This window comes from Schistocerca serialis, chromosome 12 (genome assembly GCF_023864345.2).
Source record: "Schistocerca serialis cubense isolate TAMUIC-IGC-003099 chromosome 12, iqSchSeri2.2, whole genome shotgun sequence".
NCBI lineage: Eukaryota > Metazoa > Arthropoda > Insecta > Orthoptera > Acrididae > Schistocerca > Schistocerca serialis.
Window position 1 is genome coordinate 4,348,101 of NC_064649.1, and position 23,731 is coordinate 4,371,831.

Here is a 23,731-nt window from a genome sequence, read left to right on the forward strand (position 1 = left end):
CTAGAATCGTGATTTAAAGCAGGTTCTTGATACTTTGTTACGTCAATCCAAGATTTCCTTAAAATCATGTGAACAAGAGAGGAACATGATTAATCACGCATTGATGTCCACACGAATTCCCATGCTCATTTTCACATTTTTAAAATTATGTATTTCTCCACTTCACTTTTAAAACATGCACTGACTGCATTCACCAGCTTCACTAATATACGGTCTCCAACCTCCACTTTGAAGCACGATGGATGCTAAAAGCGCATGGAACAAACAAAAACAGAGCAAATAGCAGCAGGGTCATTCTCCTATAACGAAAAAGTACATGCATTATATATTTATGATTCCTCGTTTATATCTACACAATAAATTCTTGCTTGTATTAGCCTACAAATAATTATCAAGACTGTATCGATTACCAGCTACAACTGGATAGACTGCATCAAACATTATTAAACTGTTACGTTAAAAAACAAACAATGTGTAAAATTACCAAAAATTTGAAAAGTTTAAACGTGTTTCTATAGATACACTTCATCTACCTTTGACCTTTTAGTTCCCTCACAAATTTATGGTTTTTAGGAGAGCCTTTCTCCTGTTTAGCTAGTGGGTAGTCTTTTAGGTTACATAGAGATAAAAGATTAAATAACTTCATAATTTATTTTTGAATACAGATGTCTTCCCAGATATATTTTATTCTGATTGTGATTTGTTGTATAAAATTCATACGACAGTTATGGATGCTTTTTCAGTTACTTCAAGCCATTTCCTTTGTAGAAAATAATCGTCCCTATTTCTCATATTGTTGTCATGCATGTCCTCATTTAACTAAGTAGTACTATTTTCTTCAAAGCGCCTAATTATTGCAGTATACACCGGAAAGGGATGGCTGTGCTATTAAATTCTCTGGATTTACTTTTGCAGGGCTTCATTAGCTTATGCATATCTGCCGCAGTTCCACAATCTATAATACAGTAGTAGAACAAGTGTGGGTTGACTCTGTCATAGTACATTGTAAATAGTGTATCTGTTGTTACTTCCCAGTTATCATTCTAATTAAGAATATGCTAATACTTATTATTTTCTTTGATGACATGGCCCTCCCATGTCAAGGGTTTATCACCTATAACACCCAAAATTTAGTTTTCCATACTATTTTGAGAGGCAGATATTGTTGGTCTTTGTAGTTTTACTTGTTTGTAATTATATGTAAGTGTTTTTATTTGTACTTACACATAAGTTTTGCCGCTGAAATATTTATAAGCCTCCCTCAGATTTGCGGATCTACTTGATTCCAGTTCAGCTACTGAATCACTTTCTACTACAAGTGAAATATCACTTGCTACATTGTCACCTACAGAATGAACTTGAAAGGATGAAAAGAAAGAATCCTTTAACTGAGCCTGACGAACAACAAACTGTATTACCTTAAAATTAGTTTAAATTTAAAACAAAATTCCCTCTTTTATATTTTACTTCCACACACTGTTTTTTGTTATCAACAGGTGATTTTATTAAGTCAACAGCCTTGCTTCTGATACTGTGATAGTTTAGTTTATGTGTTGTCTGTTGTGACATATTCAGTCAAATGATGACTTCCGTTGCTCATCTAAAGCCCCAAGAACATCAGCTACAAAGTTAGCTTAGAATGTGCTGATAGACTTAAATTCTCTGAAACCTTGCTGTGCCTCACTAAGTGTGTTATTCTTCTCTATAAAATATAATATTCTATCTTACAAGACAGTTCCCACAATTTTAGATAAAATAGATACACTATTGATTATCATAGGATTTGCAGGATTTATCTTATTACCACCCTTATAAATGGGCACAACCATTCTCTTTTCCTGGTATTTAGGAAACTTTCCGTTTTTAATGGTTGAGTTTTGTAGCGTTGCTTTTCAGGGAAGAAAAGAAAAAGAATTGTTTTTTATATTTTTTTGAAAAATGTCAAAAAGTAAATATATTGGTGGGCCAGTTGGCAACAGAATAAGGGATTGATTACACTATCGTAATAACATACGTTGGGATTAAATACCTGGTTGGATCATTTTGAAAAAGAGCAGCAGATAGATTTATTTGAAATCGTTCAGAAGAAACATTATCATTTCTGTGCATTTTTGTAGTCTTATGTAGTCATACCTGGAATAACACTAGGGGACCAGAAGATTTATAGACTTTAAAAGAAATGCAACACTACACAATTTAAAAAAAGGCTGATTCAGAAACAATAGGAAAACGATAATGTTCCTCCTGTCTCATGCCGTGTCTGGCCCATCAGCGTGATCGTAATTTCTGGTGATGAACTAACACAAAATAATTAACATTCAAGTTTAATTTACTAAAATAAGCACACTTATCTTTAACACACGTTTTTTAATGCTATGTACCTTTTCATATTAAATTACAATGGATGACCATTGTGGTTAAATACTTTATACATAACAGTTAAAATATCCCCTTGATGCTGTCTGTTCGTGATCAATTACCAGAAACTACTTGTTTTCTGATTGGAAAAATAACAATTAGCATATTTAGTGAATATTTTCACATAAAATATAAAATACCAATGTGGAACGCAACAAGTCCGTGTTCGCCTTTCATGGAATACAAACAGTAAAAGGTGAGGCGCCCAATGCCCCATTTGTCTTGAAACAACAGAATTCTTTTTTATATCATTAATTGATACATGTACATAGAGATTTACAGGCACCACGCAAGAACGGCAAAGATAAAGAATAATAGATCCTGTCAGTGCTATGCGATGGTTCATTTCTTTTACTTTAGAATTGTTCAGTAAGTTTAGGCCATCAGGCGTTTATTATTGATCGTATGTTAATGTTTGTGAGGCGAAAATTACTAATATTACAGTTTTACAAATCAGTCAGGAAAACAACAAGCACAGTGTTTTACTACACAAGTAAATATTCTGTCAAGACCTTTTATGTTTTGGGCTTGTATTATGCATTTCTTTTGCTATGTCCATTGATGCCACCAGAAAATACATTCTGTGACATTAGAGATATTGTTCATAATACCAGAGGCCAACGTTCATTTTATCGCCACGTGGTTAGGAAAATTTACAATGAATATAAACTATTCTGTAACTTACTCTCCGCTACCAAAACAACTAGATAATTTTTTCTTCTTTTAAGACTTATTCCAACCAAAATTAAATTTATTTACTCTTGACCAAGTTATTAATTTTCTGCAGGGAATATTGGATATGTCACACAATTTAATATGCAAATAGACTAAAACAGGTATAAAATCTCTGTTCCGACTGCATTTATCATGTTACGTTTAATCAAGAGTTCATTACAAGGCATGTACAATAAATGTGTAATGAAAAAAAAGAGCTTTACACTTCTCAGGCACATAAAAGGTTATTATATATTTTCTGCTACAATGTGAAATTTGACACACATACTCACTTCAAATATTTCTGTGAGGTACTCTTTTGAACATTGTTCAAAAATTTTAAATCTTCCTATTTCCTTAACTCAGTTAGCAGCTTATCAAAACACTCTCTACCTTCTTCACTTGGAGCTCTAGTCTTCAGTTGGGGATTCCTCTGTCTTGTGTAATAATTTTGCTTTCTTTTGTTATATATTCAGGTACGTTTTGTTGAAGAACCGATTATCACTTGCTCTCAGCATTATAATATTCTGATATATGTGCAGTGAGTGTACTATCACAACAGTATGTTGTATAAAATCTTATCTACAGGACTGTCTGGATAGTATATTTGCTATATTTCTCACTGTTCTTTTCTGAATTGCACTTTTTCAAAGTAGCTAGTTTGTACATTACCCCGTGTATGATTTAAGTAAAACATACGTGCAAGCAGAAGTCCATAGTACACTGCCTAAGAACTTTATCACTCTCAACTATTGCCATTTTGGGTATGAGGAAAACCTGTGTAGTAATCTTTTCACATCGTGTGTATATGTAAACCCCTGCCCCCATGTGAAATACTTATCTATAACAGTTTTGAGCTGCTTACATCGTTAATTGACACTCTATTTATTTTAATATCTACATTACAAATTCCTGTCTGGTAGATTTGATCCACTGTATACATTGTTTAAGATTGATTCATAAAAATATTGCTTTGCAGTAGATATTTATTTCCATTTTCAATATTCAGGACTACTTGCTTTTCAGGCTTCTCTTTCACTCGAGGAGTACAGATAACTGTTGTGCCACTGTAGGTACCTGAATTATATTCACTAGGAAATCATTTATGGAGAAAATATATACCCTATGTGATCAAAAGTATCCAGACACACCCAAAAAGATACGTTTTTCATATTATGTGAATTGTGCTGTCACATACTGACAGGTAATCCATATCAGTGGTCTTAGTAGTCATTAGACATCGCAAGAGAGCAGAATAGGGCGCTCTGCGGAACTCCAGGGCTTCGAACATGGTCAGGTGATTGGGTTTCACATGTATGTTACGTCTGTATGCGAGATTTCCACACACTTAAACAACCCTAGGTACATTGTTTCGGATGTGATAGTGAAGTGGAAACGTGAAGGGACACATACAGCATCAAAGTGTACAGGCCGACCTCGTCTGTTGTCTGACAGAGGCTGGTGACAGTTGAAGAGGGTCGTAATGTGTAATAGGCCATCACACAGGAATTCCAAACTGCATCAGGATCCAATGCAAATAGTATGACAATTAGGTGGGAGACGAGAAAACGAGCGGTTGCTCATAACCCACACATCATGCCGGTAAATGCCAAACGACTCCTCGCTTGGTGTAAGGAGCGTAAACATTGGACGATTGAACAGTGGAAAAACGTTGTGTGGAGTGACAATTTATGGTACACAATTTGGCGATCCAACGGCAGGGTGTGGGTATGGTGAATGCCCGGTGAACGTCACCTGCCAGTGTGTGTAGTGCCAACAGTAAAATTAGGAGGCAGTGGTGTTATGGCGTGGTCATATTTTTCATGGAGACGGCTTGCACCACTTGTTTTGTGTGGCACTATCACAGCACAGGCCTACATTGATGTTTTAAACACCCTCTTATTTCCCACTGTTGAACAGCAATTTGTAGATAGCAATTGCATCTTTCAACACGATCGAGCACCTGTTCACAATGCACTGCTTGTGGTGGAGTGGTTAACGACAATGACATCCCTATAATGGACAGGCCTGCACAGAGTCCTGACCTGAATCCTACAGAAAAGCTTTGGGATATTTTGGAACGCCGACTTAGTGCCAGGCCTCACTGACCGACATCAATACCTCTCCTCAGTGCAGCACTCCATGAAGGATGGCCTACCATTCCCCAAGAAACCTCCCAGCATCTGATTGACTCTATGCCTGCGAGAGTGGAAGCTGTCATGAAGACTAAGGATGGGCTAACACCATATTGAATTCCAGTATTACCGATGGAGGGCGCCACGAACTTGTAAGTCATTTTCAGCCAGATGTCTGGATCCTTTATATCACATACTGTAGTATTGGCCCAAATACAGAAGCTTATGGCACACCATATTTCATATAGTTCACGTTTTCCACTAAAATTAAGTACCATCAGGCTTGGCTAACACTTGGAAGGGTCAACAGACTGATCTACTGAGTGCTGTGGGGTACATTCATCCCTTGTGAGGCCAGTTGAGGAGTTACTTAAACAAGAAATAATGCCTCTCGTCACGAAAACTGGCAATGGCCAGGAGAGCTGTGCTAACCACATGCCCCTCCAATATCTGCATCCAGCTATGCATATTGGCTGAGGATGACATCATAGTAGGTTGGTGGCAGTGGACCTACAAGGTCTGTTCGGATGAATAGAGAGTATAGATCTGTAATTAAGTATATTTATCTCACTAATATGCCTGGTTTCTGTGCGCTGTTTACCTTTCTTCACTAACGTGGAGTAATTCACACAGATGCTTAAGGGCCAATTCGCACTGGCCATCACGGCACCGTCATGTCACAGCACTGTTACGTTAAGGCGTATTCACATTGTCCATCACCTCATAGAATGCGATGTCAATTCATGTCACATGATCTCAACTTGCACGGCTGCCCTCAGTTGGCTGTTCGCGGGAATTGTGATCTTCGTAATTTGCTTTGAAACTGTTTTTATGTTTGAAGTTCAACTTGGAAGTACTATCTGTATATTAGTGAAGCAAGACAGAAGTGCAAACCAACGCAAAAAGAATGTGGGTCATTATGGAGTACAAAAGGGAAATTTTACGTAATATATAAGGAGCTCAAGGAAGAGGAATCTGCATTTAATAAGTATTTTAGGAAGTCGAAGTACCAGATGTTTCTATTTTTACATCAAATAGCACTTATATTTGCTATAGAAACAAAGTGTTATGAACTGCCATCGCATCCTGCGAAAAACTGGTTTGTGGAAAGTTAAGTTTAGTTGCCAGTTCAGTACAAATATCTCCCATTATACCTTTCCTTCAACATTTACAGTTTCTTTATTTTTCCATTTGGCTTTTAGTAGTTTGAGTGCCTTATTTGTGCTGGGTTTAGTTAGTGAAACCATGTAAATATTGATCTCTGATGCTTGCAAAGCAGTTTCACACACAAACCATACAGCTACTTAATAGCAAATAAGCTTGCCACAAATAGTATTTAAAGAAACAACTCCAATACATTACTTGGTTTTTACTTCAAAAGAGCGTTTTGCCCTGTTGCTGTGCCTGAAAGTTTCAGTCCACTTCTTTATAAAACAATACAAGTGACTGACAACATAAAAATAAATTACACTTACTAATCAATCTGATTCTACCTGCAGTACTTTTTTCACTTCAAGTTGCAGCCATATTGCAAGGAATTTCACTGTAAAATATTAAATCTAGTACTCATACGTATAAATTTATAATGCCCATGTCATACAGTTCAGACTTCTGCCTCTTTACTTCAAACAGTCTTGCGCCATTATTATAAAATTTTAAATTTTAATAAAAGAAGCAACGAAACGAAACAATTTATAACAAATAACATATCAATCACGAACACCATGGCGAAACGAAATACAGAGATCTGCGCATGTATCAGGTGAAAATGAGCTTGAGGGTCATGTGATCAACAATGAATGGATGACATTAGCTGCCAAACTATCTTTCCTAGAACTAACCTGGATGGTGGCTTGGAAAGACATGATGACACGGGATGGCCAGTGTGGATGCAACCATTTGAAAAGAGTTCAGAGGGTTTTAATGGGACATGACATGACCTGATGTGACAGACAGCATGAAATGGCCTTACACACCTCAATAAAGATATCACAAGTCTTCTGTTAACTGTCAAGTGAACTCAGAACATGTTCAACTAAATTTGTTGATGTCATTGGCACTGACATCTTTTTTCTGAGGACATGTTGTGATGAGAGTAGCATTATAATTTTTGTTAGAAAACACACAATTCTTTTCTTTATCATCATTTCATGAATTTTGGTAAAAGTGGAAATCAATGTAATTAGCCTTCAGTTTAATAGCTCATCTCTGTTCCATTCTTAAATATTGCCTTAATTTAACTTACTTTTAGTGAATCTGGAAAAACATCTTCCTCTGTTGCAGCATTCATCACATATGTTTAGGGATTTTAGTGGACATTACCTGCCTTCGTTTGTGAGATGTGGGGTAAGATAGTCTAAGCCAGATGAATGCTTGATTTTTAGTTGCCATAATGGGTTTGAAATTTCTCTCTCAGTTGCTGTGATGAATGCAGCGGTATGATCTATATGTGGGATTTTTTTACATTGTATTTATTTTGTGTTATCAATCCATCTGTTACAATTACGAAATACTTGCTGAATGTGTTTGTTATTTCTATTGGACCAACATCAATTTCACAATATCTCAGTGGACAAACATAGCTCCCTCTTCATTTATGGAGAACCGTAAGTATTTTGAGTAATTTTCTCCTTTATTTATACCCGCCATAATAAATAGGGCTTGTGTTATACGGGTCTTTTGAGGTCATAATATACTTTTAATTTGTTTCCTGCTCAGATTGCCTCTTCAGTCATTCTGATTTTCTTTTTTTACTTGTTTACTAGTATTTTGTGGACTGGAAATCTGTCTATAATAAAAAATCTATAAAATCGTCATGTCTTTCTCTCTTGAAACACGCTAATCTCCGAACTATTAGATGAATTTTCGTATGGTTTCCGCAGGTAACTGGAGCATAGTTGGACACCATAGAGGTTGTAGTTTGACAAAAGCGAATCACAGAAAAAAGGTACTGTGATTAAAAATTTAATTAAAACTTTATTGTCTGTCTGCCTGAACAAACTAATTTCCAAAACTACTTGACAGACTTTTATGAGCTTTTCATTGCTATCTCCATCGTATCATCATAGCGTGGGGCACCGTGTAAGCTATATTTCATCAAAATCGGATCACAGGGAAAATATATTCATACATATTACAAAAATATAGCTGTGTATGTCTGTATCTTCCACCAGTCCTCAGAAACCACTGTTCCGATTTTAACAAAACTTGGCATATATATATATATATATATATATATATATATATATATATATATATATGTGTGTGTGTGTGTGTGTGTGTGTGTGTGTGTGTGTGTGTGTGTGTGTGTGTGTGTGTGTGTGTGTGTGTGTAATTTACCATCTGGAAAGAATCTCTGTGAGACTAAGAACCACCTACCTATCAAAGGGGTATGTGTGAGGATAGGGGTAGAAAAGAAACGTAGATCACGACACATGGGTATCAAGACTTCATTCATAAAGTATTTGAGAATGAGAGCGCCTAGAGCCTTGCTACAAACTTTGCACATAATTTCAAAACCTTACAAAACTTTTTCTCCCTGACGCTCCCTACATAAAGATGAGAGGAAAACAGTTCATCACTTACTACATTTTTGCTGTTCATTTGCACTATTCATTTTCGCATCAGTCATGACGCTCCCTACATAAAGTTGAGAAGAAAACACTTCATAACTTCTTGCATTTTCGCTGTTCGTTTGCACTATTCATTTTCGCATCAGTCATGACGCTCCCTACATAAAGTTGAGAGGAAAACACTTAATAACTTCTTGCATTTTCGCTGTTCGTTTGCACTATTCATTTTCGCATCAGTCATGACACTTTAATTTGTTAATTCTTTCCTTCTGACTGTATTCGCAACACATTTGCATACAGTGTTTACATACACCACTGAATGTATGTACAAAATTATATCTACATATGACACATAGTTCAGGATATATAATGCCATAAACACTGAGAAGAATGAAAAGATGCTGCATAATGTATGACATATAGATTTATTATTACAAACGTGCTTAAACGATTTTGAAGACATTTGGTAAGGACGTAGCCTGAATCCTGACGAAGAACATAAACTACATTAGAAACTCTGTAGTACAAGAAGAATATTACCCAGACTAGATAAGAAGTTACTCTTTGGAAAAGCTATTTGTGAAAATGCTTTTATTGGTTGATATCTGATACTTGTCACGATTCAGAGTAGTGAATACAAGACTTATAATCATTTTCTAAATGTTGTGGATATAGTAGGATCCAGGTGTTCATTAGAAGATGCTAGGCTGTTAATGGAAGAGGCTATCCCTATGCAATTTGATACAATTGAAATCTCACCCACTTCTCCCTCTGAAGTTAGGAAAATAATAAAGTTGCTTAAAAGCAAAAACTGGCATGGAATTGATGGCATTTCCAGCAAAATACTAAAAGCTTGTTCTCAACAGATAAGTAAGATTCTCAGCCACCTGTGTAATAGTTCTCTGGGACAGGGCATTTTCCCTGATAGACTGAAATATGCTATTGTTATACCTTTGCATAAAAAGGGGGATAGATCTAATGTCAACATTTACCATCCAATCTCCCTTCTAACAGCTTTATACAAAATTTTTGAGAAAGTGATGTATTCAAGAGTAGCTTTACATATCTGTAAAAATGAAGTACTAACAAATGTCAGTTTGGTTTCCAGAAAGGTTTTTCAACAGAAAATGCCATATATGCTTTCACCAATCAAATTTTGAATGATCTGAATAACCGAACACCACCCATTGGGATTTTTTGTGATCTCTCAAAGGCTTTTGATTGTGTAAATCATGAAATTCTGCTAGACAAGCTCAAGTATTGTGGCATGAGTGAGACAGTGGACAAATGGTTTAATTCGTACCTAACTGGAAGAGTGCAGAAAGTTGAAATAAGTAGTTCTCATAACATGCAAAGATCAGCACATTCCTCAAACTGGGGAACTATCAAGAATGGGGTTCCACAAGGGTCAGTCTTGGGTCCTTTGTTGTTCATAATATATATTAATGACTTGCCATTCTATATTCATGAAGAGGCAAAGGTAGTTCTCTTTGCTGATGATACAAGTATAATGATCACACCTGACAAACAAGAATTAACTGTCAATACTGTCTTTCAGAAAATTACTAAGTGGTTCCTTGTAAATGGACTCTCACTGAATTTTGATAAGACAAAGCACATACAGTTCTGTACAGTGAATGGTATGACGCCATTAATAAATATAGACCTTAATCAGAAGCATATAGCTAAGGTAGAATATTCCAAATTTTTAGGTGTGTCCATTGATGAGAGATTAAATTGGATGAAACACATTGATGATCTGCTGAAACGTTTGAGTTCAGCTACTTATGTAATAAGGGTCATTGCAAATTTTGGTGATAAACATCTTAGTAAATTAGCTTACTACGCCTATTTTCACTCATTGCTTTCATATGGCATCATATTTTGGGGTAATTCATCACTGAGGAGTAAGTATTTATTGCAGAAAAGCGTGTAATCAGAATAACAGCTGGAGTCCACCCAAGATCATCCTGCAGACATTTATTTAAGGATCTAGGGATATTCACAGAAGCTTCTCAGTATATATACTCTCTTATGAAATTTGTTATTAACAACCAAACCCAATTCAAAAGTAATGGCAGTGTGCATAATTACAATACTAGGAGAAAGGATGATCTTCACTATTCAAGATTAAATCTAACTTTGACACAGAAAGGGGTGAATTATACTGGCACTAAAGTCTTTGGTCACTTACCAAATAGTATCAAAAGTCTGACAGATAACCAACAAGTATTTAAGAAGAAATTAAAAGAATTTCTGAATGACAACTCCTTCTATTCCATAGAGAAATTTTTAGATATAAATTAAGAAAAAAAGAAAAAAATATATATTTAAAAAAACAAAAAATAAAAACACCAAAAATAAAAAAGTTGTTATATTAACTTAAGTATGTTCTTAAATTAACCTAATTATGTCATGAATTGGAAAATTTGACTCGTTCTACATCATTATGAAATATCATATTCATGATCCATGGAACTAGTATTAATCTAATCTAATCTATTCTAATCTAATCAGCACATTTATTCTATACTTCTGCACTATTTGTTGCATAAAGTATGTGTTGCATAATGTATAACTACTATGTGCAGTAATAAATATTTGTGAACAAGAGTACTTAGTTGCTTGTAACATACTTCACACATGAATCCCAACCTTTATCATATACGTATACTTATAAAAACTTACAAACGTATGGGCCAATTATCTCAATGGTTCTTGACCGATTTTCGTCAAATATTTACACAACACTAACAATGATCAGATGGACAAACACCACATATGCTTTCTATATATGTGTTGTATAAATCACTTAAAATGTAAAGACAAGTCACAGTTTCACGTTGTTACCAATAATTTCTTATAGTTATTGACTAATTTACTTCAAATTTTTAAATGTTACTGTAGCAAAGTCGTCTCAATGTTGTTCAAAATTTAATATGAGCCTTCAGAATTGAGTAAAAAGGACACTAATATACGGCGTTATAAACTAACATGTTATCTCACCAGTCAAATACTTGAAGCATTCGATGATGCTCACTGGCCTACAGGTATGGATGATCCCAAAAGTATTATGGGATCCGTAATATTACTGACAGGATTTACACTGCACTACATGAATATGAAACAATATGCTGTTGCATTCAGCACCGTGGAAGCAGAATACATGTCAGTGGCAGGCTGCACAAGTGATATGGTATTGATGAGGGTATTCTTGAAGAGGTTTAACCTGAAAGAACTGATTGACGAGTCATCACCTGTGTGGTGTGGTAATCAAGCAGCAATCATACGCTCCAAGAATCAAACAGACAAATCGAGAACTGAATATAGTACCATAAAATACAATTTCATTGGGAGGAAAGTAATGGATGGAACGACTGACATTCGACATTTCAGCAGATAAAAATCAAGCAGACTTGTTAACAAAACTGTTGAATCAGAATAGTCATGAATGTCGTTGTAGGAAAATGCTATATTCGAAATTATATACATGTTTACTTTTAGATATCATTTCCAGGGGGGAATATTAAGAGATAAACAGATGAAGAAGGGCTCCTTTATTCATTTCATTCATTCCATTTCTGTAATGTGAGTGGGTTATCTTTGATGTTATTTAAAAAGATAAGCAAAGATTTGTTATAGTGCTGCTCTGTTACTGCTTACATAGTACATGCATGTTTCTCTTTATAAATGTACTGATACGACACAAAACCAGTTTTGTGCAACAAATTCGCACCAGACGCATATAAATAGGTCTGAATATTAAGGTATGAGTACTTTGGAGTCCAGCATCACTTCCATAATGGCACAACCATGCTTGACGATAAGACGACTAGGCATCACCAGTAGCAGCCATGACTTCGAGAAGTAAGGCCAACCAGTGCCAGCACTGAGTTCCTTGTGGGATCTGATAACTCAGTGCTGTCACCCAGCCAGCTGCCAGCATTGTGTGGTGCCTAGATGAGCATCCCTTTGTTGGACGGAAGCAGTCAGCCTTGAGCCAGTGCCAGCCAGGATCAGCAGATTGAGGCGTGTTTGCCTCACACAACCAACGACACAGTTTGTAATTAAAGTTGGATAAATGGTCATCTTTCTATCAGTGATGTTTCCATTGGGCCCTTCGGCCTACTGTCACCACCATTCACTTCATAATGTGCAACTGTACTTAGCAATACATATGGGGAGTAACCTGACAACAGTAAAACATTACTAGACTTGCTCCATACTTACAACCGAACAATGAAAATAGATAAACCCATCAGAGTAGCAGAGCATAGTGAAACTATTATTCATTACATAATAACGGATGTACCTTAATGTTAGTGTGATGTTCAGGTAATAAATTGTGCACTAGCAGACCAATTAGTAAACATGACAGACATCAATGTGAAATCTGACGGAATTGACCATTGGGAGTGGAAAAGGCAGTTTGTCCTGGTACTTATTTATGACAATTTGCTTCTCACCCTCTTTCTGTCTATTTCTTCCTCCACTGACTTTATCCATTTCCTCTTCTTTTCTTTCTATGTCCATCTTCTTCTCCCCTTCTCTCTGTCCATCTCCTCCTCCCTTCACACCTCCTGAACTACGTGATGTACAGTGATAAAAATTTTGTAGGTACATTCAGCAGCATATGTGGATACCATAGACATACGTTACTGGACTGTCAATATAATATACAGTATCAATGGTGTCACTGAAGCCAGCACTTTATAGTTGCAATATGGCACAAGGAGCACGTAAACAGCTGCTTACTTACTGATCAAGTTGTAGTGAGAACTGGGGATAAACTGGTGAAACTATGTTACCTTTAGCGTTTTGCCATAGTAGTCAATACATGTTTTGTTTGGCTGTCATTTTTCGTACACCAGACGGAAGATACAATGAATGGAAAATGTCTCAATGTGAGTGTAACTAGAAACGTCATAGGTAATTTTGATTTTGCACTGTATGTAAGCCTAAATAATCACACTACAGTTATCTGAAATGTCGACAGTGTTTAAATAGTTTATGTATATTTTGAGAGTTTTCATATATATATACAGTGTGGAGAAAAATTGTGTCATGAAATGTTAACCCTGGATAGCTGATGCCAGTGGGAACCAAAATTACTAATGTTATGTAAGTCGATAACACAGCATTTTTAAACTATGGAAACTTGGCACCATTCTCTCTGATTTGGCTGCAGGATTGCCCTCTTGCCATTCATCAGTTGATGGGAAGAGCTATGGTTGTCGGTCATGCGTTGTCCAGAGCATCCAGCAACAGAGCAATGCTATGGCTAATCAGAGCGTGTGGCGCCAAGTTTCTGTAGTTTAAAAACGGTGCATTGTAGACCTACTTGACAGATGCACATCAGATTTTTACATCGTACTGTAATGAAAATTTGGGTTGACATAGGCTACATATTTTTAATATATTAGTCTATAAGTAACACGTAAACGAAAAGTTGTTACCAAAAACCTCGAAGACTTTTTGACGAATTTACCTCAAACATTTATACTCGGTCAGATAGCAGCTGTATATTTTTTTTAATGGACAATGTAGAAGTTTTCTGTTAAAACTGATAGCAAGAAAGAAAATCATGAGTTCTGTTGTGAAAATGTGCAGTTCGTGTTCTTTTTCTGCACTCATGTTCAGCTATGATAGTGAGGCATAAAAACCATTAGAGCAATTATTTCTCATATACAGGGCAGAGAAAAACTGTGTCTCGAAATTTTACCCCTGGATAGTAGATGCCAGTAGGAACCAAAATTACTGATGTTGTGGAGGTCGACAACGCACCATTTTTAAAATACGGAAACTTGGCGCCAAGCGCCCCGATTGAGCGTGGGATTGCCCTGTTACCATTAGTCGTTTGATGGGCAGCGCTATGGTTGTCGGTCCACACATGCAAACGTCCCTCGCGCCGTAACTGCCCCAACGTGATATGCACACGTGTCGAATAGATCTTGCTGTTTGTCTCCACCTCACATCAGAAGCCAATCGGTGAGCGTGGCGCCCCTAGTTTAAAAATGGTGCGTTGTCGACCCAAGTGACATTAGTAATTTTGGTTCCTGCTGGCATCAGCTATCCAGCGTTAAAATTTTGTGACTGTGTGTGTGTGTGTGTGTGTAAAAGTTTTTGATTGATTCTCTTCAGATTTTTACATGATGCTCTAACAAACATTTGAAAGACACAGGCTACACATTTTAAATGTATATGGCATATAACGATTTATGTATAAGTTGGAAAGGTTGTTAACAAAAATCTTGAAAACTTCTTCTCTGAATTAATTCAAATTTTTAGCTAATACTGTAATAAGCGTCCGGACAGACATATGCTACACATTTTGGTAGCATAATGGATACCTTCTACTTTCGTGTCAGATTTACGTTTGCCCATCATGTAGATGGCATGGACACAAAAAGTCATTGAAAGTCCCTTGCAGAAATACTGAGCTTCCTCTATAGCCATGCATAATTGAAAAATATAACCAGTGCAGGATTTTGTGCATGAACTGACCTCTCAATTATGTTCCATAAATATTTTATGAGATTCATGTCAGGCAATCTGGATGGTCAAATCATTTGCTGGAATTGACAAGAATGTTCTTCAAACGAGTAAAGAACAACTGTGACCCAGTGACATGGCATACTCTCATTCATAAAAATTCTATTCTTGTTAGGGAACAAGTAGCCAAACATACTAATTTCAAGTCAGTGATCGGTACAGTTGGACCAGAAGCCCATTCCATGTGAACACTGCCAACACTATTAAGAGCCACCACCACCACCAGCATTCATGGCTCCTTGTTGACAACTTGCGCTTGTGAATTCTTGGGAGTCTGCACCACACTCTAACCCTTCCATCAGTTCTTACCAAATGAAATTGGGACTGAGGAGATCATGATTCTCCACTCATACAGGATCCAACTGATAGGGTCACGAGCCCAGGAGAGGTCCTGCAGACCCTTTAACACCAAATTTCGCCGCCCTGTCTTAACACATACATTCGTGTCTCACATCTTTTCACGCGCTGTTGCTTGTCTATTAACATTAAAAACTCTAAGCAAATGAACTGCGTTTGGTCGTTAAACCAAGGCAGTTGGCCATTGCATTGTCCATGGTGAGAGACAATGCGTGAAATTTTCTATTCTCGACACACTCTTGACACTATGGATCTCGGAATACTGAATTCCCTAACTAATTGAGAAATGGAATATCCCACACAAGTAGCTCCAACTACCATTCTGTATTTTAGGTCTGTTAACTGCAATCCTGCAGCCACGATACGTCGGATACCTTTCTACATGAATCCCCTGTGTAGAAAGGACAGCTCCACCAATGAACTGCCCTTTTATACCCTGTGGACACGATACTTCCGCCATCTGTTTATGTGCTTATCTCTACCGCATGGCTTGTCACCTCAGTGTATATGTACATACACTGCCGGAAAAAATAACACACCTGAAAAGATGACATCAATTTTGATCCGATGGTGGCATATGCCATCTGAGGAATAATAGATGTACTGATAATGGTTTCAGCATGGTCTGCCAGCGGGTAGCGTAGTGGCATAGCGACCAGAGAGCCATCTGTGTCTACTCTCTATCAGGGAATGCTCACAGTCAGAAGGCTCAGTTTGGTCCAAACAAGAGGACTAAGCAGGCAACCATGCCACAGTGCAGATGCACTCGTGCTCCTACAGCCAACTAAGCGAGTTTGATAGGGGTCAAATTGTGACCTTTTGAGTGGCAAGGTGGTCCTATCGGAGAACTGCAGCACAAGATGGACATGCTGCATCAGTTGTGCAATGCTGCTGGTGTCAATGGTCATGTGAACATTCTCGCACTCTTAGATGAGGTGCTGGTCGTCGATGCAGCACAGGCGCCGACCAGGGTCATCGAATTGTAAGAGCAGCATTGGCAGATTGTAGAGCTACCACAGCGCAAGTAAGAGGTCTTATGAACCCAGACATATCGACATTAGCTGTTGTGAACTGGTTATTAACTGTTCGACTATGGGCACTCACATCTCTAGACCTTCTTCCATTCACACCACAGCAGCGCTGTGCATGGCTCAATTGGTTCCTTCAGAAGAACACTTGGAAGATGAAACGTCGCGCCATGATCCTCAGCTATGAAAGCAGATTCTTGCAGCATGCAAGTGCTTGTTGGTTGTGCATATGACATAGACCTACCGAGCACTGTCTTGGGAGTGCATTCGTTCAAGAAACTCTGGCCGCACTCTCGTTCATCTTTGGTGTTTCTGGAGGTGTTGCTAATCAGCACTTGGCCCATGCAGAATGCTGTTAGTTCTTTTGCTGTTCTTGTAATAGGAAGGTAATGTGTTGTTCCAACAGGATAGTAATCGCTCTCCGGCCGCGGTGGCCATGCGGTTCTGGCACTGCAGTCCGGAACCGCTTGACTGCTATGGTCGCAGGTTCGAATCCTGCCTCGGGCATGGGTGTGTGTGATGTCCTTAGGTTAGTTAGGTTTAAGTAGTTCTAAGTTCTAGGGGACTTATGACCTAAGATGTTGAGTCCCATAGTGCTCAGAACCATTTGAACCATTTGAACCACTAATCGCTTACACACTGCCTGTGAAATTCTGCAATACATGCAGCAACTCTCCTGGTCACTACAATCTCGACTAGTCTACAGTGGAGTACATGAGGCATGAAACTGGACGAGAAGAGACTTGTGCGACTCATCAACCAAGAACTCTTACAGAATAAAAGGAGTCTACTGGTGTACACTTGTATGTGGCACAAAATATGATAATTATATTAATGCAAACTAAAATGAAAATATGATATAATAAACGATATATGTCATTGATACGTTTTATAATGCACATCGCTCACTGTGCACGACCACAGAGCCAAACATACAGCTTCTGGTCTGAGATTGTAGTGTTGGAGTAAGAGAGCGCTTAGCGCACAGTAGTAGGTAGCTGTCTGTGAGTGGAAGAGGATGGAGTAGGCAGTTTTTGTGGTGTGCTTTGTGAAGCTGCCAAGTGTTAGATTAATATAGGAATTACAGTACCATGGAAGCAGAAGTCTTCTCACAAGCAAGGTAGAGCTATTAAATAATTATTATATTAAATTTCAGCCTTCAGTTACATAAGCAAAGAAACTTTACATAAGTTTTGGCTATAATAATGTAGCCCTCTTCAGAAATGTCACAATATAAAATCAAATTTAAAACATGCCACATATTGGCCTTGTCAAACTTAAAATGTTAGTACTACAGTACATATTTATAAGACTGCGTCACTTCTACTAATGTTTTGCCGACAGGCCACACAAACAGGTCAGACAGGTGGGCCACAGGCTCTGAGTCGTAACTGGGCACTGCAGACAGCAATGCAGAGAGCTCAGCTTGTGGTCACGCGCATGTGCTTGCGGAATAATACTGACTTAAAACCAGAAAATGTTAATTGAGATTATTATGGAAGATAGTTTATTACAATAGTTCGGACTATTAACAGCATTAAAATCATAAGTCATTGAAATTACCATTCCATAAAATGGAAAAGACATATAAGAAGTGTACTGTACATAAGTAAGAATAAACATTAATTGATAACATTATATGTAACAATAGCTAAAAATGTTACTGGCAAATAAACCATAATGACTGAAGGTACAGTTCTATGAGAGGCAGATGACATTGTATAGCGTAAAGGAACCTTTTAATAAGAAAAGACCATAAGTTAAGACTAACAGTGACTGACATATGTGGAATTTAGCTAAGAATTAACGCCTGTAAATGATAATAAGGACAATTGTCTCATGTGTATCTAGCATGCATTCTTTAGCTTCTTGGTTTGGGCAATATTTTCAAGTGTCTTTAATTCATTCTGTAAATTGTCTGAAGAAAGTGGAATAGATAGTGCTCGGTGTATACCTGAGTGGAAAAAGGCCCCTTTGTGGGGTTGCGGGTATGTAGAATCAGCAGGAATAACATTATCAGAGAAAGTGTCTTTACAGAAAATGTTAAAACTTATTTTGTTGTCAGCTATTGCCAAAGTTAGGTCAAGGAATTCTTAGTTCTATTAACTGTTTCAGTTTCTTGGGTGAAGCTTATTTTCTCATGGAGGTTGTTAAACACGGTAAAAATCTGATGTATATGAACGTGGGTGCCTTCAATTACAAAAAGGAAATCATCTACATATCTTGCATAAACAATTATTCTGTTGGCTAAATCGATTAATTTTGAAAAAAAATTACAAAAATTTCTGACAATATACTTGCCAACTGGCTGTCCATGTCTAGACCAAATGCTTGTGAATACAGTCTGTCATTAAACGAGAATTAGTTGTACTTAAGAATGGTGTGTAAAAGGGTCATTAGTTCATCTATTTCTATATTGGATAACTTTTGTGAAAATGAAAATTGGCTTCTAATATATCCAAGGTTTGGTCTACTGGGACGTTTGTGTATAAACTTGTGATATCGAAAGACACAAGTTTAGACAAATCAGAACAGGCTAAAATTTTCAATTTATTAGCTAAGTCCACTGAGTTTTTAATAGTGTAATTTTGAAGTCACAACCTGTCTAATTTATGATATGCACTTATGGTACTATCAACAACAGGGGGGCTGGGGGTAATGAATCTTGTGAACCTTAAATTGACTCCTCAAAACAGACGGTTTAGTGTTCATATTTACAAGCCATTTTTTGCGAAATTCACCAATTAGTTTTTAGTGTTACGGAGTCCTGATCTAATTTCTTCAGTAAGTTATGATTTTAATGGCATTAATAGTCCAAACTATTGTAATAAACTATGTTCTACAACAATCTCAGTTAACATTTTCTGGTTTTAAGTCAGTATTACTCCGAACGTGCATGCGCGCGACCACCAGGTGAGCTCATTGCGTCGCTGCCTATGGTGACTAGTTATGACTCAATGTCCACGTTAATTTTATATTGTGACATTTCTGAAGATGGCTACATTATTATAGCCAAAACTCAGGTGAAATTTCTTTGCTTATGGAACTGGAGGCTTAAATTTAATAGAATTACATTTTACAGTTGCTGACTCTGCTGCACCATGCTAAAGATATTCAAATTTGTTTTTGCCCAGGTGACTAAAATAGCTCATAACTGTATATGGAGATTTCGTACAAAATTCTTGATACAGGTATGGCAATCTCTCATATTAATCAGTGCAAGCAATTAAATGTTATTCCCAACTTTGTAAGTGGTTATATCAGTAAGCTCTGTAATAAGTCACCAAATTTGAAAAAGAAACTGGTATGTCAGATTTTAAACAGTAGAATTGCTGATTTATATACTAAGAAAGATTTGTCTTTCGATATCACAAGTTTATACACAAACATCCCAGTAGACCAAACCTTGGATATATTAGAAGCCAATTTTCATTTTCACAAAAAATTATCCATTATCAAGATAGACAAACTAATGACACTTTTACACATCATTCTGAAGTACAACTATTTCTCATTTAAAGAGAGACTGTAGTCACAACCTTTTGGTCTAGCCATAGGTAGCTTGTTGGCAGGTATTTTGTCAGAATTTTTTGTAAATTCTATGTAGTACACTTTTTTTTCAAAATTACCCTGATTTAGACAACAGAATAATTTTTTATGTAAGATATGTAGATGATTTACTTTTTCTAACTGTAGGCACCCACGTTCATATAGATCACATTTTTACCGTGTTTAACAACCTGCACGAGAAAATAAGTTTCACCCAAGAAACTGAAACAGTTAATAGAACTTTGAATTACATTGACATATCTTTGGCAGTAGCTGACAAGAAAATAAGTTTTAACATTTCCCGTATCGACACTTTCTCCAATAATATTATTCCTGCTGGTTCCACACACCCCATCCAGACAAAATGGCCTTTTTCCACTCAAGTGTACACCGAGCAATATCTATTCCGCTTTCTTCAGACAATTTACAGAATGAATTAAAGACACTTGTACATATTGCCCAAAATAATGGTTGCCACCCAAATATCGTAAAACAGACCTATGACAAGAAAACACGTAGAAACATTATGACCTTATCTGCACTGAGTACCACTTATAAAGATCACTCCATTAATTTCATTTCCATCCCATTTGTAGGCAAAGTCTCTTACAAAGTAAGGTGCATCTTAAAGAATTGGGACTTTAAAGTCGCCTATTCCACTAATAATAGCCTTAAAATGAACCTAACCAACTCTGTGACTAACACTAACGATAAATTGTTAAGGTCAGGTGTTTACAAAATTGCCTGTAGTGATTGCCCTAGTTATTACATAGGTATTATCAGCTAGATACAAATAGCATTTACCCACAAAAAGTGATGATGGAACCTGTGGCTCGTGTAATAAATTTTAAAAAATGAACTAATAAATAATTAATAGATTGAATATTAGTAACTAAATATGAATTGAATTTGTTCAAAAATGTCTGCTTGTGCATTGGGCTTCCTTACAATGTTGGTGAAGATGCAGGCAGCTAAATGACTCCATGGGCACTGGCGCTTGTCGTAATTACACAAAAATTCACATACTTCCATAAATAAAAATGCTTTGTATTGATTCACGCACATTTAAATACACTTAGAATTTGTGCTCTAGAAATGTATATTCTTCTCTCTTACGAGAAAAAAGCTCGACTGATCTACTACTAAAAACTAAAAACAGTATATCAAAAGATGAATGTGAAAAAATTAATTCCTTGGTTTACACTTTCCTGATTAATGTCTTTGCAGACTCGGTATTTTATACTTGTTTGTTCTTAAAATACTATCATTATGTTCCTGTACAGTTGCCCCCACTCTGTATGTTGACATCTTATAGAGACATACAGTGTTGTTGTTTGTTTAGATTTGCCGATAGGGGTCAATGAACTTTATTGTCGGCTTCTCTTATTTTATTTTATAGAATGTATATGTCAGCTTATCCTACAAGTCTACAAGAAATTAAAATATTACATACATATATAATATGTGAGTCGATCATATTTAAATTTTGCATGTTAACAATGATGCCCAGTTTGTTTTATTCTTGCTGCCGTGTTTCTCACTTGCGCACTGGCTGATTGGGCGGCAAGAGCTAGTCGCCGACAGTCAACATGTTATAAGCTACAATTGCACGTGTGTCCACTCGTTTTCTTGGGGTTGATGTCACATTGAGTGTTAGTTACACTTTCATCTGATTGCCATGTATCGAAGAATTTGTTTCAGAGGCGAGAAGTGAAATACTCATCTACTGGTTCAAGGATTTGTGAGGAAATGTTACTCATACAGTCATGAACTAGTTGCTAAGGAACTTTGGTTCACTGAAATAATGTATACTGACTAATCATTGACAAAGTGTCATGTTGTTTCTTCATGTTTTAATACTGTTTACTTCAAATCGCGTGTAATTTAGAGTGAAATCTAATGTCTTCACCACCGTAGACTTATCTTTCTTAAATACCGGTGCCTGGAAATGTCATTTTGTAAGGTCTCCTGCTTAAATGATCATGTGTACTCTGCAGTGAATAGGTAGAGACAATTGACCCGGGAATATACTACGACGATGCATATTTCATTTTTTTCTTATGACCTTTACTGTAAATATCCTTATAAGTAAATTGTTTACTCGAGTTGCGGCCCGTTTCTTCATTTGGTATGTGCTGCTCTCACATTATTCTCTTCTTCTGCGCCATGACGATGCACTGTTCGCTGAAAGAAAGTAACTTAAAACTAACATAAAACTAATTGCATTTTGTAGCTTGATGGTCACTGATACATTTGGGCATTACATACATCCACAGATATTTCCATACTTTGCTTCATTTCATAGACTTTCGTTTACTCTGTTACCCATTATGATTATTCATTCTACAAAGAAAATTATTTGACATTTCTCACAGTATTTTGTTGTTAGTCCATCCCTTACATCTCTCGTATAGTTTTTTTCATAATGTTTCCTTTTAGTTTTAAATATTGTTGTAATTAGTATTTAATTAGGTCTCTGTGTACACAGAGTAATAGGTTCCTTACTTCTTGGACAGTAGATGTATTTGCGGAGTATTTCTGCTTACTTTATATTTAGGTTAAGTGCACATTGCGTCTCTATTTTGCTTGTGCCTTCAGCCAGTCTGTCGTGCATGCGTACAGGTCAATGTCTCCTCTCCTGCTTCTAACATCAGTGCGAATTGTTGAGCGCGGGTCGCTGAGCCACAAGCTGATTTTGTTTATACTTTCTCTTCCCATGAAGTGGTGTTTTACTCCACATTTGCTGTTAATCTTATACCTACGTGTACAGATCAAAAGAATCACTTATGCCTATACTCATTACTTTATCTTAAAATACATTCGAGAAGAAATTTATACTTAGAATTATGTACACTATGTACAGTTGTCTTGTAATAGAAAAATGTTACCTAGCTTCATTATTCTATAAAGTGTTTTATATCCTTGTGAGGGTAGAGACAATTGTCTCTTCCTGTTTTCTCATACACTAATCTGTACGTCCCTGGGTATGGTATTTTAGAAATTACATATGGTCCTGAATATAGTAATTGCCATTTCTTATTCAGTTTACCAATTTTTGTCGATTTATGGTGTGTCCGTAAGAGGACTAGTTTCCCTTCAAAGAACTGTGTAACACGTTTCAGTTTCTTGTTATAAATTTTCTTTCTATACTCGGCCCTGTTTTCTAGAGTAACTATGGCTTGTTTGATTTTATCTTATAATGTCATTTCTTAGTGGGTACCTTTGGTATGGGCGACTCCCACTCATTCGTTTGCTTTGTGTGAAACATCAATTTATTAGGTGTGAAACCTGTTGAAGAATGTGGAAGGTGATTGACAACTTGCATGAAAGGAGTTACGTATTCTACCAATCTGGTGTGTTTCTGTGGTGTGTATGTCTTAATAACCCTGTTAAATTTTTTAAAGAC